Here is a 15,381-nt window from a genome sequence, read left to right as displayed (position 1 = left end):
TTTTTTTTTTTAATCTATTTTGTTATTTCTCCCTCCAAAAGCTATGACACATATGCAAGTATTGAATTATATTAAAATGTAATGTTTTCATGCTATTGCTCACCTACGTTTCTGCTTCTAAAAGTACCATACCAAGATCCCTGATCAAGAACAAGATCAAGTCTTTCAATAGTATTTACCAACTGACTGTTACAGATAAGGGGTAGGAAAATGAAAAGTGAGTGGGGTTTTTTGATGACATTTTTGTTTACTTCTTGTTTATAAGTCTCACTTTTTATATTTCCTGGCAAGACTTGAAAATATTGGACATTAGAATTTCCTGTTTCTTTTTTATTTATCTGTGGCTATATATGTTTAAGCCTTGGGCAATGAACACGGGAGTAAAAGATTCTTCTAATGTGTACTTAAAACAAGCTCATCAAGAGCAAACAATGCCCTTAGAGGAATCATTATTTGCAGAAACAGCCACAAGCACTTTTAAGCAGCTTTACTGATAAAATTTTACATCATTTTAATATATCAATCATTGGAAATAGTCAGCATTATTTCCACTAAAAGGAAGCTCTGTATTCACAAATGACAAATCATACTCACCAAAAAGGTGTTGCTGAAACTCAAGAACAGCCAGGCAGTTTTAAAATTACTGAATGTGAGCAAAGAGACTTTCAAGCTAACATTATGGAACGTAGAGAAGAGGTGGACCTTGTTGCCAAATTGTCATATCTATTAAATTAAAATAGAAACACTATCAACATCAGCCACTGGACAAATCAAATTGCTTAAAAAACCAATGTACATTCCTTTAATCTAGCGGCCTGTTCCTCCCCTAGCGTTCCCATGCTTTTATTGACAGGTAGATTCATTCATTCATTGACCAGAACTAACATAACTAAAACCTGCCTCTATATTATAGATTGCCTTTTGCTCAGGTGAAAAAGTTGCCAAGTTCAGCAACTGAAGTGATACAGAGAAATATTTTGAACTTCATTTTCATGAAATTCATTTACATGTCTTTACTAGATACATGATAACTTACGTCTGGCTAGATCCCTGTACATTTCAATGCTTTTTCATGATGATCACATAAACAAAGAACTCTACTAGCCCAAAACAATATCAGGATCAAAGCCCAAACCTGTTGCCTGCATATATTAAACTAAGTTTTGCTGTGTTTTCTTTTGCTATTAAACACTTTACATGGAGTTTACTTTAGCCATATTTTGCTGGTATTTATACATGTTGAATCTTGGCTAGTATGCAAGTTTCTTACAGAAATTAGTATGGGGATACAAAAGTATTGCATATTAAATTCTTGATTGGGGGAAAGGAATATTAATAGTTAGTTTTAGTATTTGTACAACTTCCTGGATTGTAATGGTCAGTCCCATCCATTTTTGTGATCCACAAATTTTAAATGAAGTTGATTAATTTCTATAGAGGAAGAGTAATCCAGCTTTATGATGTCAGTTTCAGGAATGGTGCCTTTTTTAGCTAAATTTTGATTACGTGACTCCATAGTCAATGTTTTCTTTTGCATTTTGTTAAGACATGATAATTGTACTAAGCATAGAGTTTAGAAGAATAAAATTAATACATTCTATCAACTTTGTATAGTACTTTTTCTACACTAAAAAGAGAAGTAATTGTTTTTAGTCCATTCCTTTAGAAAAAACAGTGGCTTTTAAAGGTAGAATATTTTGATTATTATATAAAAATACACAATGTTTTTTTTACATACTCTCCATATCCTGAGGTAAATCTAAATCTAGTAAAGTGGCTGAGCCAGAAGAAAAGGCTGTATCAACTTTGTAACATTGATACAATAGAAAAATATTGACTATTCTTACTAGGTTTTAAAATTACTTTGACCTGATTTTATCTCACAGAGATATTTAAACCGTTATATCTTGTCACTTTGCATACAGATCAGTCCTGTAACAGACATATAACAAACACCATACAAGATGCCTATGACTTGTAAATATATAGATATGTAAAGCATTAGAATTTAAATTTTCTTTCAGAATTTGATCTGTAGACCCCAAAATTTTCTGGTTCTTAAATCTGCCACTAGAAAAGTGAAGATTTGGCAGTTCAAGTCTTTGGAGCTGTGATAGTACACTGTGCTCATGACGCAAAAATAGCAGGCTACCGTACTGATTATCCACCCTATACTACTAATTAGGAAAGTGAGATGTGACAGCTTTCAGTGTTATGCTTCACAGCAGAGGAATTGTTCAAAGCACACAAATAAAAGGTACTTTCTTGACTTGTCCTTTCATTGGACCGTATCCTGAGGTTACTCCTTAAGACTTTATTCTTTAAGCTAATGTATTCATTTAGGTGGTTAGTCACACTGAAAAAAAGCCACTAGGACTGTGGAAACTTAATAGGCTGTATGCCAATGTGATATTGCTAAGGCTCAAATGGTGGTTTTAATGGTGTGTTTATGAAAGGCACAATTTTAAATACAAGTTCCAGTTAAATGAATGTCAAACGGAATCTTGCTTGAATTAGCAGTCAGTAAAGATACAGAAAGTACTTTAAGTAGAAGTATAATTAAAAGATTAAAAAAAAATAAATTAAATTTAAAACTTTTGTCATTGAATTAATGTCATTTATAAATAATTTCCATAGTGTTGACTGTGTATCATACCTCCTTTTACCCAATATAAAGGAAGCAATCTCTGGTAATGCAAGTAATATTATGCAAGCTTTTGATTTAAAAGGACTGTAAGGTATACTAAGCTAGCTGTCCCTTTGCTGCAATAGCAATTTTGAAACTAACCAAAACAATGTTCCTTTCACAACTTGCTATTACTATGCTGCTGTTGTATGTTGGATGGGAAGGCACTTAAACTGAAAAGAGTGAGTTTGTGAACGCTCACAAATCATCAGTCCTGACGTAGACTTTAACTAAAAGATCCAAATCAAGAAGAAATGAAAGAACAAATGAAAACACACAAAAAAAACCCAAGCACACACCCCCACACACCCGCACCCTTTAATAAATAGATACATATTTCAGTCTAAATGACGTGGCCTTTAGGCACTTCAGTATCAACTTACAGTACTGAAAACCTTGATCAGTGGTTCCTTAGCCTGGATTTCTGATGACTCAAGACCTTTCAGCTGGATGAGTTTTTAGACTCAGATGACGCCAAGCAGATACAAAGCTGTGGAGGAAAAAGAAAGTCAATACCATCCCCCTATCCACTAGTGGATAAAGTTGTTTTTCAGAACCAGTACCTTGCTCTCAGTGCATACCTTAATTTACCAGGTGAAATAGTCTTTCATTATAGCCACAGGTCCTGATGCTTCTCTGACACTATGGTGAAGGAGACTCCTTTGGTGCTGTGACACTCAACTCCATACCATAAACCTAACTACATTAGGTACCATCCCACAGAGGTACACAGTATAACATATCTCCCACTCAAACCCTCATAAGCACATATACCTAATTGGAATTTCTTTTGCACATCTATTTGAAACACCGTACTCAGATTTCATGGAACTCCAGTTGTTTTGAGTGTACCATGTTCCATTTCATGATTCCCACCTTCTCTTTTAACCCATTTGCTTAGACTAATGTTCATAAAAACATAGAATGTTTTGGGTTGAAAGGGAGCTTTAAAGACTATCTACTCCAAGTCCCCTGCCATGGACAGGGACATTGTTCACTAGATCGAAGTGCTCAAAGCCCCATCCAGCCTGACCTTGAACGCTTCCAACGATGGGGCATTCACAGCTTCTCCAGACAGCCTGTTCCATGTCTCACCACCCTCATCATAAAAAATTACACCCATAATAGCCAATTTAAATCTATCTCCCAGATTAAAAGCAGTGCCTCTTGTCCTGTCACTACAGGCCTTGGTAAAAGAAGCTCTCTCCATCTTTCCTGTAAGATCCCTTTGTATATTGAAAGGGCACAATAAGGTCTCCTCAGAGCCTTCCCTTCTCCAGACTGAACAGCCACAACTCTCTCAGCCTTTCTTCATAGCAGAGGTGTTCCAGCCTTCTGACTTTTTTTGCGGCCCTCCTCTGGACCTGCTCGAAGAGGTCCATGTCTTTCTTGTACTGGCAACCCCAGAGTGGGATGCAGTACTCCAGGTGGGTTCTCCTGAGAACAGAGTACAGGAGGAGAATCACCTCCATTGGGCTGGCTGCGTTGGCCACACTTCCTTTTATGCAGCCTAGGGTACAATTGGATTTTTGGGCTGCAAACACACATTGCCAGCTCATATCCAGGACTTTCAACTTGTCCTTGTTGTCTTCATGAAGTTTATATTGGCCCAGTTCTTAAGCCTGTCAAGGTTCCTCTTTGATGGCATCCCTTCCATCAGGTGTATCACATACCATTCTTTCCCTGTTTCTTTAACAGCTTGCAAAACTGTGCCCAAGGTGACAGTTAGTCCTCATTTTAGGCAGACAGGCACTTTTTCCTCTGGTTCGTGGTTCAAAAGAGAAGTGCAAAGGAAGAAGATATTCATAGTGCTTTTATAAGCACAAAGTGTCTTTTAATTTGGAAGATAACTACTTTATTGGAGGTGTAACAAACACTTTCTATCCAAGATAATGTGGGTTTTCCTTTAAAAAGAAGATATGTTTCTTTTATTTGAGGAGAAAATCAAAGCCTTCATAGAGATAAAATTTCCTGGTTTTTTACTCACTCAGTTTATGGTATTATATCACTTACATCTGTGTGAGTGGACCATGGCCACTGAATCAGTCTGCTTTTTGATATGGCCTGGGATTAAAAGTGTATTTGGAATTGAAGTTATTATTTATTAGTATCATATCATTTCTCCAGGGGAAGCTGTTGATTCAGATCCCAGTATAAAGTTCAGCATTGCTAGGAAATATATAACTTTCATGAAGTGACATGGTAAAGAAAAAAATCATGGTTTACATCCCCTATGTATTAAGTAATCCACAGTTTTGAGCAGCTGTATCTGAAGACTCATCTCATAGAAACTTTAATCTCTTTTGGTAGTTCTGTTAATACATACTTCCAGTTGTGAGTATATCCCAGCTTCTTGTTTAGTAATTTAGTCTATCCTGGGATTTGTGTAAGGCGTTACAGAAAAAAATAAAGAACTAGAATAATATACAAATTAAGGCGTTCCTTCCTAAACACATGTGCTGGCAAAAGGCTTCTTTCAGTAGCACCAGTGATGAGTTGGATGTACAATGCTCCTGATGTACTTTACAGTTCTAAGACTGCAGAGTTAAGTAAATCCAGAGGACAATCACAGGAGCATTGAGATAATCCAAAGAAAATTAATTGTCAATGCTAACTCTGAAATTAAAAAACAGTGAGGGGGGGGAGGGGGCAGGTGCGCAGGAAGAGACAGAAGGGGAAATTAGGCATGGGGAACGACATAAGAAGTAGAAAAAATGGCATTTGACTTCTTTTTTACTGATAAAATGATTATGACATCATTATGGTCTAGGGACTTAATGAGTATTTGTAAAAAGTACTCTTATGAAGGACACTGCTTTAGGGGCAAAGCAGCATTTCGTAAGCACATGTTAACATCTCTCTTATCTTAACATTTTGCAAAAGAATATCAGGAAAAATTAAGTAAGTATCTAATCCAGGAAGAGCAACATGTCTCACATTCTGAAATTCTGAAGAGCAAGCCATTTCCTGGAGTGCATAACAGTACTTCTTTTTATGATCCCATACTCTAAGAGTCAAGACATAACAATTGTATTTTAGTCTAGTTTACACAACCCAGATATTAGTTTGCTAAAGGTACAATACTACAAAAATTCAAAAGTGACATACTAATTTAAAGGTTGGGAGAACCATAGGATAAGAATATATGTATGGATGGAGTTCTAAATATTCTTTTTGGATGTTGCTGTGTTTATTTTGTTTCTCTCTGGGGTTTTACGATTGGATTTTGTTATGCTTTGTTTTGATTTCAAGGTTCATTTCTAGCTGGAGAGGACTAGGAAGACACCTGCTTTTTGTCTAAAGGACATATAAGGAAACTTCATAGGAATTAACTAATAGAATGATATCACCTGCAGATGGACTACATATGAAACAGTTACTAGCCTTCAATTAGTATTGGAACAGCTGATCTCATAACCCTTTGCACAGCACAGAGCTCACATGACCGGAATCACACAACCTTGGGCATTCCCAGATTTCCTCTGAGACTTCATGCAATCCTTTCACTGATGCACCTACCTGAACGTAGCAGCTTTAGGTGAGTAGATTTTAAAAGGTTTCTGAGCTGTTCTGATTCAGGACCAGCTGGTCTGTCTGAACATATTCTGATATATGCAATGAAATTCTGTCCCACAAAATGCATTCAGAGATAAAAGAGATTGTGTCAGATATGAGCTAACCCACAATTTAATAGTTTCCTCCACTTTTCCCCCTCAGTACACAAATGCAAAGTTGGGTATATTTCTGAAGATATTATCACCTACAGTACTGTTTGAAACAATGACAAGTTAGTGAAATACAAAATAACACTTTTAAACAACATTTTTCATTATCGTTTTTGGTGCTTTGCTATGAGACAGGAGATTCTGAAATGACATTTACAAATTTTAATCAAACTTTAGTTGTCTGAATAACTGATAAAAATGAATACTGAATGGCACTCTTTGTTCTGTATATAAGAAATAATACTTGTAAAATATACATCACTCTACTTGAAGAACACAAGTTCTCAGGATCTTGCACAAGTCCTGCACGGACAGAGCAATTCATTATATCTCATGTGATGTAACAAGTAAGCATGAGGACTCTTGCAGAAGTTACTGGATGTCATCTCTGTCTTATATATGCAAACAAAATTCTCACTGCAATAGATGAAATGCACTAATGAATGATTGATCTGAAGGGCATAAGCATCCTTCATCCTCACGGTGACAAGATTTTTCAGCAGTACAGTTCTTTCTCTGGTAAACCAAAGAAAACTGTGAATATCCAGCCCAGAAAACAAAGAAGAATGAGGCACATTAGCTCACCAGACAAGTAATCAGAGAAATTACTATGAAATAACAAATGAAACTAGGAAGTGACAAGAGAAAGATCAAGAACACAAAAGAACATTTCTGTAAGGGAACAAACATCAGATAGGTAAATACATCCTTAGAAAAATTGTGAAGAACTGGAAAGGTCAATAGGGCAGGTACAATAAAAGGCTTATCAAGTGGAAATCTAGAAAAAAAGGTGGGCTGGAACAAATTTTGCCTTTCATTTCAAACCGCCAACTGCTAATCAATAAAGCCAGTCATAACAACAGTTATGTTTGATTTGAAGTTTCTGAAAGTAAATTATGGACATCTCTATTGCACTATCATCGTCTATTGTAGAGGATGAAGTCCTCTACAAGTCTTGCCTTATAGTCCTACTCCTCTTATTCATACTATCTCTGGCAGTTTCAACATTAATTTTCATTCCAAAATTTAAGTCTGTAATTACTTCACAATGAGTCCACTTTTATTGTACTTTTCAGTGCTTGGTGGCTTTCCTGAGATTGTATTTGTACACCTGTTACCTGTTCTGTTGCTGAATTTTCTTACGTGTATATTTTTCTTGATCTCCTCAGTCTCACCTCTTGATTGAGACTTGTTATTTCATACTGAGTTATTTGATTTCTTCTCTGCTTAGATTTGTTTTATTCCAGTGGGGTTGTGACTGGTATAAGTGAATTTTTAACTTCCCCTGGAATTAATTTTCTTTCAATTCATAGATTATAGTACAGAACTTCAAAATAAAAGGGAATATTTATAAAGCATTTGCTACTTGCAAAGTGTAGTATTCATGTTGAAAAGGAAGACTGTTTTAACCTTTATGCGTGATCATATCCCCTAAGTTTCCCCTTCAGCTGTCATTTCAGATCTTGTGCCTGTTTTCCAAGGCTGTGTTGTATAAAAGCTGAAAAGATTAACTAGCCTGTATTTCTGATAGAAAATGAAAGTTCTGGATTGTCACACACAGTTGCTGCAATCATATATGCTCATAGGGGAGAAAAATAAAGAAAACAAATCAATAGAATCTCAAAACTCAGCAACTCTTATAAAAAAAAAAAGTCACCAAATAAAATAATTTATTGAAAAGTATAAAGAAAAAAAGGTCTGGATTTTCCTTATGTCCCCTTCTCTAACTTGTCTATAAAATGTGTAAACATAGTATCAACCATAGACCTATGGAAGTTGTGCTCTGTATTCTGTTTGTGGGGTCAGTTAAATTTTAAATAGGCAAGTGTTTCTCAAAGATATTTCCAAGCTTGTAAAAGAATAAGACTTGCTTACCAGTATAAATCATTTGCTGGGCCAAGCCTTTCTTTTTAAGAAGCCATTTTTATTATGCTGTTTTTTTTATGCTTGCTTGCTTTTAAGGAGGAAAATAAGGGCAATCATAGCAGGGTATTTCAGTGTCCTCAGTGTTTATCCAAGTCCTAAGCAACATACACCTGTATGATCAAGTGAAGTTAGCGCTCTGGGTTTCCTTCTGCGCTGTGAACCAACTCTGCTGTGCCAAGGCAGTGACCTGACTTCCATGCAGCAATAGCAGAAATGTTTTGTAACTCTACGAGGTAGGAGAATGCGTGGAGTGAGTGGTGACTGTCAATACGAAGCTATGTAGATGTGTTCCAAAATGTCTAGGAGATATACAGGGTTTTCCTTTCCCACATATTTTCTATTATATAAAAAGTCTTTTTTTTTTTTGTCTTTTTTTTTTTTTTTTTCATTCTGTTTATGCAGGCAGCTGTTATCTTTTAGGAAGAAGTATAAACCCGGGAAGGAAAGCAGACTTCACATCTTACCAGTAAGGAAGTTACAGGACCTGGATGAGAAGACAAGGGGTCAAGTGTAAACAAAGGGACTTCCAAGTAGCAGGACTGAAGAGCTGGAAAGGCGTGGGAGTTCAGCAAGGGTAATTACATCTGCCAGGAAAAGAGCTCCAATGGTCCTTCTGCACAACTTATCATCTTTTATTGAAAGCCTAAGATTACCCAGAGAAGTAGACTAGGAAAAAGTGCTCTCACTATTGCTATCATGATTTTTGATTGCAGGGTATCGCTCAGCATGTAGTGTCTCTAGCATTATTAAAGCTGGCTTCTCAAGAGCCTGAGTGACCCTACCCACAAGGAAGGGACTGTTGCATGAAAAGAATAGAAGTATTGATTTCTGAATCTTATTTAAATGTCATATGGATATAAATATTACCACTTACTTCAAATTGTATATGCGTAATAGCATTATGTCAGCCTTGGTGAACTGATGAGTGTGGAGCCTTAATACATAGTTCTAGTGTAAGAAATGCCTCAGTAATCCCACGCACACCTTGGACAATGATTTATGTAATTTGCCCAAGGCTTACTCAAATGCTTCTTCCAACAGAAAACAAAAAAAAGCTTAGAATTAAAAAGTCTCCATGTTATTAAAAAAAAGTTGTTTAAATCCATTCTTAACTGCTCACTTAGGGATAGGATTATGAAAGCAACAGATTTTCTATTAAAATATTTATAGAATGAACTAGTAGCTTTCTTAGAGGAAGTTCCCTATTTATTCTGTTTGGGAATGGTAACAAGTGGGCTTGAAGGAACACTTAACCTTTAAAATAAGGAAATTAAAATTCTTTACCACATGCTGCTAAATGCTAAAGCTGAAGTTTCCTGTGTTAATTCACATAATAATAATGCCATGCAGAATATTTGTCATAAAGTCCAAAGTTATTTTTCCATAATACACATTCACCCACCCTGAAGAGACACGTTTAATGATGTCTGCTCACTCTATTAATGAAAAAGAAACAAATATTCTAGCAGAAAATATTGGAAAAGGATGAAGCGCATTTCAAACACAATTCCGTTTGCAAAAGGAGAAACATTTAAGTAATTTGTCACGCATTTTTGCATGCTTGTTTGTCTCGTCAGAATACACGTGAATAGATTCCTTAATGAGCCACATTTGTTTTATTTAGATGTTTGTGCAGTGCTTTGAACATTTGAACATGTGAAGTGCAGTTAGTGCTCAGTATTATTCAGCCCAGTCCTCAGTCATTAATCAACTAAAACTCCCAACAGACTCTGTTGTCATTTGATTCCTGATGTAGCCTATTCTTATAGAAGATAAGAAGAAATAATTTCAAAATTATATCTCATATAATATTGAGGCTTAGGTCTATTAAATTATAACCATAGTAGAGGGAAGCGGAATATCAGACTAAACTCCTCTCAAAAAAGAACAGGAAAATGGGAGGGAGAAGGACTTAGTCTGAGAAGCTTTATAGTTATTAAGAATCCAGAGACACATATGTGTCGCAAGTTCAAATTCAAGTCGCTAATGGCTGAAAATCATTACTAGCTAGAAGTTACTTACTTGCCCATACAAAAATACATCACTGTTCTGAGCTTATAGAGAAGAGTGATCTGTATATTTAACATTCCCATCATATTAGGTAATACTTACCGTTTGGAAATAGCTTCAAGATTCTGATCTTTAACGCAAAACACTCCTGTTCCAAACCAACATAAATTAAGTTCTGAATTACAGCCTTCTAGCTAAATTTAGTCCAGAGTCTTGGAGGTTAAAGACCAAATAGACAATAAGAAATGCATTATTAAATGTCAGGGGGAAAGAAATTTAAAAATACTACACATTTTTTTAAAAAATAACATAATTTACTCCTTTAGGCAAGGAAAGTAGCCACAGTATCATTCCTGACATTCATATTGCCCTTATTTAAATCAGTGGCAAACATGCCATAATTAGAAGAGGAGGTAAGGGGGGGAGGGGGGAGGGGAAGACTAGTCCTGAAGAAAAGATTAAAATAGTAGATGCAGTTCTTTTGCAATATCTAACAAAACATACAGTGCCTAATTTTCTGGTATCTCACAAAATTATTCTTCTGCATATCAGTCATTCTGTGTCTTTAGCATCAGTTCATTACTGAACATTCTTGTGTTCATTATAAAGAGGAACTTAGAAGTTCTTATGTTGGATCTTCATGAAGAAACATGTTTGAGGAACTGTTTCCAAACATAGATCAGGAATTAAAACAAACTGAAAGAATGAGTAGCAATATTATGTGCTAGGTAAGATTTTTAAATATGCTTTATAGAACTATGGAGGTTTCTGTTATGTATGTAATTTACTAGTTATGTTGTACATAATTAACAACTGAAATACTACTGAAGTTCACCTCATGGTCAGAGGAAGGACATGTTCAGAGATTTGTGTGGGAACTTGTACTCCTCAATACATTTGCATATGATGCAGTGAATGGAGAGGTAAGTGAAATAACAGCATTTGTTGATATTACAGTTACAGAGAAATTAAGTTTGACTCAAAAGACCTGCACGAAAATTTCATAAAACTCAGAAAGTAGAACACTGGATGAAATTCAATGTGAAAATACACAGAGTAAACCAAACATAACTATACAGACAAAAGTGAAGTCTAAATTAAATATCACTCAAAACAGTTATGGTGAATAGGTCTTTCAAAATTTCAGTCTTCAGCACTGGTAGAAAAAAATTTCACAATTATTAGGAGAGGAGATAAAAAAATAAGCAGAAAACATCACTTGGCTACTGCATAAATATTTTGAACTTGAGCATTTTTGATCTTCCGATAATAATTGGCAAAAAGTAATGGGGAAAGGTATAAAGGAAAATAATAAATGTAAACCAAGGTTTAAAATGTTTGTACAAGAACAAAGCAAAACAACTAGGAACTTAAATATGTGATAACTATGTAGAAGATACAACATAGTTTTATATCACAATTAATGAGATGTAGAAAAAAATAGAAACATGTCACCATTTTCCACAGTGAATGGATTAAGGGTCATCAAATGAAATAATCAGGTACTAGATTACAGCAAACAGAAGAAAATATATTTTCATGTAATTTATAATTAAATTGTAGCACTCACTGCTCAGAATGTTGTGCATGTTAACAGCTGAGGTGACTTTAAAAAGCAATTAGACAAATTCATGAGCAAAAAGTGCATCAAAAGCTGTTAAACACAAAGATTAAACAATTTCTCGTCAGGAAGTCCGTACCACAGACTGATGAAAGTTTTGAACTTACCCAAGAAATTGTCTTCATATAGAGTTGTCCTCCTGTAAGGAATTCATAAGCTTGATTCTAGGTGGAAGAGAAACTCAGGTAAGAAAATAGTTTATAACATTTCACTATAATGGTGTAGTAGTTTAAAGTGAAACAGAATGGAAGAGGAAGAAGCTTGCTTTACTTTAGATTAAGGTATAAGGGATTTAGGGGTTTGGGGGGTTTTAGCTTACCTAAAATAAATATATTTTTCACAGTAATATATGTAAAAACCTCACAGCTTTACTGTAAAATGAATTTTGTGTAAGTCTTGGCACTACTTGATGAATAATAAACTTAAAAGGGCTGATATTTTGCTACAAGATGCCAAAATCCAAACGCAAATCAAATATAGCTGCAGTGAGATCAACGTGCAGGTAGGAATCTTAGCTCAATGATTCCATCAGCACATGGAGAAGGAAGACTATAAGACCCCATTTGCAGAAGTGCGCACTATCAACCATCACTTGGTTTCTCTTGACATCCATATTTATCACAGTGGAAAAAATTAATTTAACACAGTCCCATTTTTGTTATTGAAAGGTGATGCTCAAGTTCCTTTCTTCCCAATTTACATCATACAATAATCCAGACTTGCTTATCTTTTTCCCTTGAGCTATTTGTAGATGGCAGTCCTCAAATTGCACTCATGGCTGGGCTGTGCTTCAGTGGTTTTAAAAACTGTTACTTTCATCTGTTGACATTTCACATGGTCAGTCCCCAATGGGAGATTATTTTATACTCCATTACCTTCATGTTGAACTTTGACTGAACTATAGCTGTTATGAAACCCTACTCAAAGTCACAAATTTTCCTATCATTTAAAAGAACTGAATGCATTTTTACCTTCTTGGTTCTTTCTCAGCCCTGCTGGTTTATATGACCTTAGGCTCTTACAATCCATAATGACATTGCAGTTAAATGAAAAAGTTGTGGTTTATTTTTTTAAAATTGGTTTCAATTGAGCTACTTCTGCTGCTACTTCAGACAACAATATGACCTAACAATTTCAGCTTGATTTTAAGGGTTATTTTAAACTGAGTTTATCTGATTAAAATCGTTTAAAGCCACCAGGATTTGAGCTTCTAGCCTGGCAATTTTAGAAGTCATAAAATGGCCTGTTCTTTGGTGACATGTTGCAGAATGATGGCACCTTTTTCAGAGTTGCTTTATTGAATTTGAACTAAAACCCATAGGTAGTAAGGAGAGAAAGGTGTGCTTTAAAAGACTCACTGGCAGGCTTTTTAAAAGTAATTTATACTTGGAAGCCTGAAAAGTCCTCGTAAACTAGAATTCAAATAGTCTTGAAGATCAGAGCTAGGATATTTAGATGCTATTTCACCATAATACTAGGTCTTTGAGCTAACTTATATAAAAAATAGACAGAAAAGCAGCCAGAGAAGGTCAGTATTTCTTTCCATTTCCAAATGGGACTTTTGCACTGTGTTCATATATCTCTTGTCCTTTCCAAAGTACCAAAAATATAGATATTTCAGCTTATTTTAGCTAAAAGGGAAGAAGCTTTGGAGACATTCTCAGTGTAAAAAGGAGGAAGGTATCAATCCAAACAATTTTTTTTTTCACCTGGTGTCACCAAAATTGCAGAGTTGCACCCTTTATATAAATGATGCAGCCAGAGAACACAAGTACATGATGCACTTTTTTGGTAGGTTTCCTACCTGCATATTTCCTTTCTTTACTGATGTTACTTGGATGGATGATGTTCTGAAGTATTTTTCTGTATTCCGTAGAGGTCAAGATGCAGATTGATAGACACCCGTTTAGATAATATGAAAAAAAAACCAAAAACCACCTAATACAGAATACATATGGGCATCAAGCCCAACAAACCTTAGGCTCTCTGTCTGTGTCGTCATTTTACTCAGTTTTCAAGTGTACTGTTCTCAGTCATGTTCTCTGAACTGGGCCAGAAGCCTTCAGGTGAAAAGTAAATTTATCAAACATGCCCTTTCAGTCTTCTTAGAATGGAAGGTAGATTCAACAGGTGGATCTTCAGGGGGAGACAGAGGGGAAGGAACTCATAAAATTGCCTTATTTAGGGCATATTTTTGCACCAGTGTTAAGGATTACTTATTAATTTAAGGGAACTGTTAGTGAAGAGTTGGGATACATGCTTGCACTTATTTATCAATAAAATCAAAGAGTTAATCAGCATCAAATGGAAAACATGAGAAAGTCCACCCCAGAACATAGTGTCTGGGTGATTTCATATTATCACCTTCTTCTGTGACATAAAAGAGAAGTGAAAAGGGCTTGAATCTAGATCACCCACATTCAGGACTGGTATTCTGAACTATCTGGTAAAATACAAAAGAAAGAGCACTGCTAATTTTCTGACTATAGCCCTTCTGGCTTGCGAAACAAATGCTGAAAAATATATTATTTTTTTCTACAAAAAACAAGTACTTTATTTATACCATTAAGAAAAAGTGTAGACATGACAGAACTTTTGATCTAAAACCAACATTTTTGTGTGATTTTCTTCTGAAGACTGCAGGACTAGAACCAAAACTAGATTAAAACAAATTATTCATTACTTATCACCCACTATACCCTGGAGCTGTATGAATGACTGGCACTGCGCTTTCATCACCAGAATCACCACATCAATCCCATAAGAAAACATGCTGGTCAACAGTGCATATGATCATTATATAGTCAATGCTGTTTTCTTTTTTCTATTAAAAATACCTCCAAATGAACAGAAGAATCACATTTATTTTTCATTAATCTTCACCAAGTTTTCCTATCATATTCACAGAGCACATTTCACAGTTTCTATTAAATAGATGCAGTTCTATCTGAATCAAATTGCATCAGCATTGTATGATACACTGAGTAAATTAAGTGTCAAGAAGAAGTGCAACTGTGTTTAGTCTGTGCTTACGTAGGATGTTGTGACCCTAGCTTTGCCTGCATGCTATCCAAGCAGGACCTCCAGGGGAGTCTTTCTATATGTATATGTGCCTGCAGGTATCCAAACCTTGTGGTACTGTACTAATGGCATACTATGCCTCTGGGTAGACTTGGGGGTTCTACATGCTCCAGAAATTTCATGTTTGCTCCCTGGGTTGATAAGAAAGGTAACTGAGGATATAACCGAAAATTACAGCACCAATGTACTCAGTAGGCTGAAGACAATCTTGGAAGTAGAACATGCACAGTACAATTCCTTTTCTTTTACTAACGTCAAATAAGTCTTGGTTGACAATAATAAACTCAATTGCTGTGAATTTGATAAAAACACCCACCCATCCACCCCCCTTC

Source organism: Falco punctatus (genome assembly GCF_963210335.1).
Source record: "Falco punctatus genome assembly, chromosome: 2".
Classification (NCBI taxonomy): Eukaryota; Metazoa; Chordata; class Aves; order Falconiformes; family Falconidae; genus Falco; species Falco punctatus.
The sequence above is the reverse complement of the archived record's forward strand: the minus strand, read 5'-3'. Positions refer to the sequence as shown.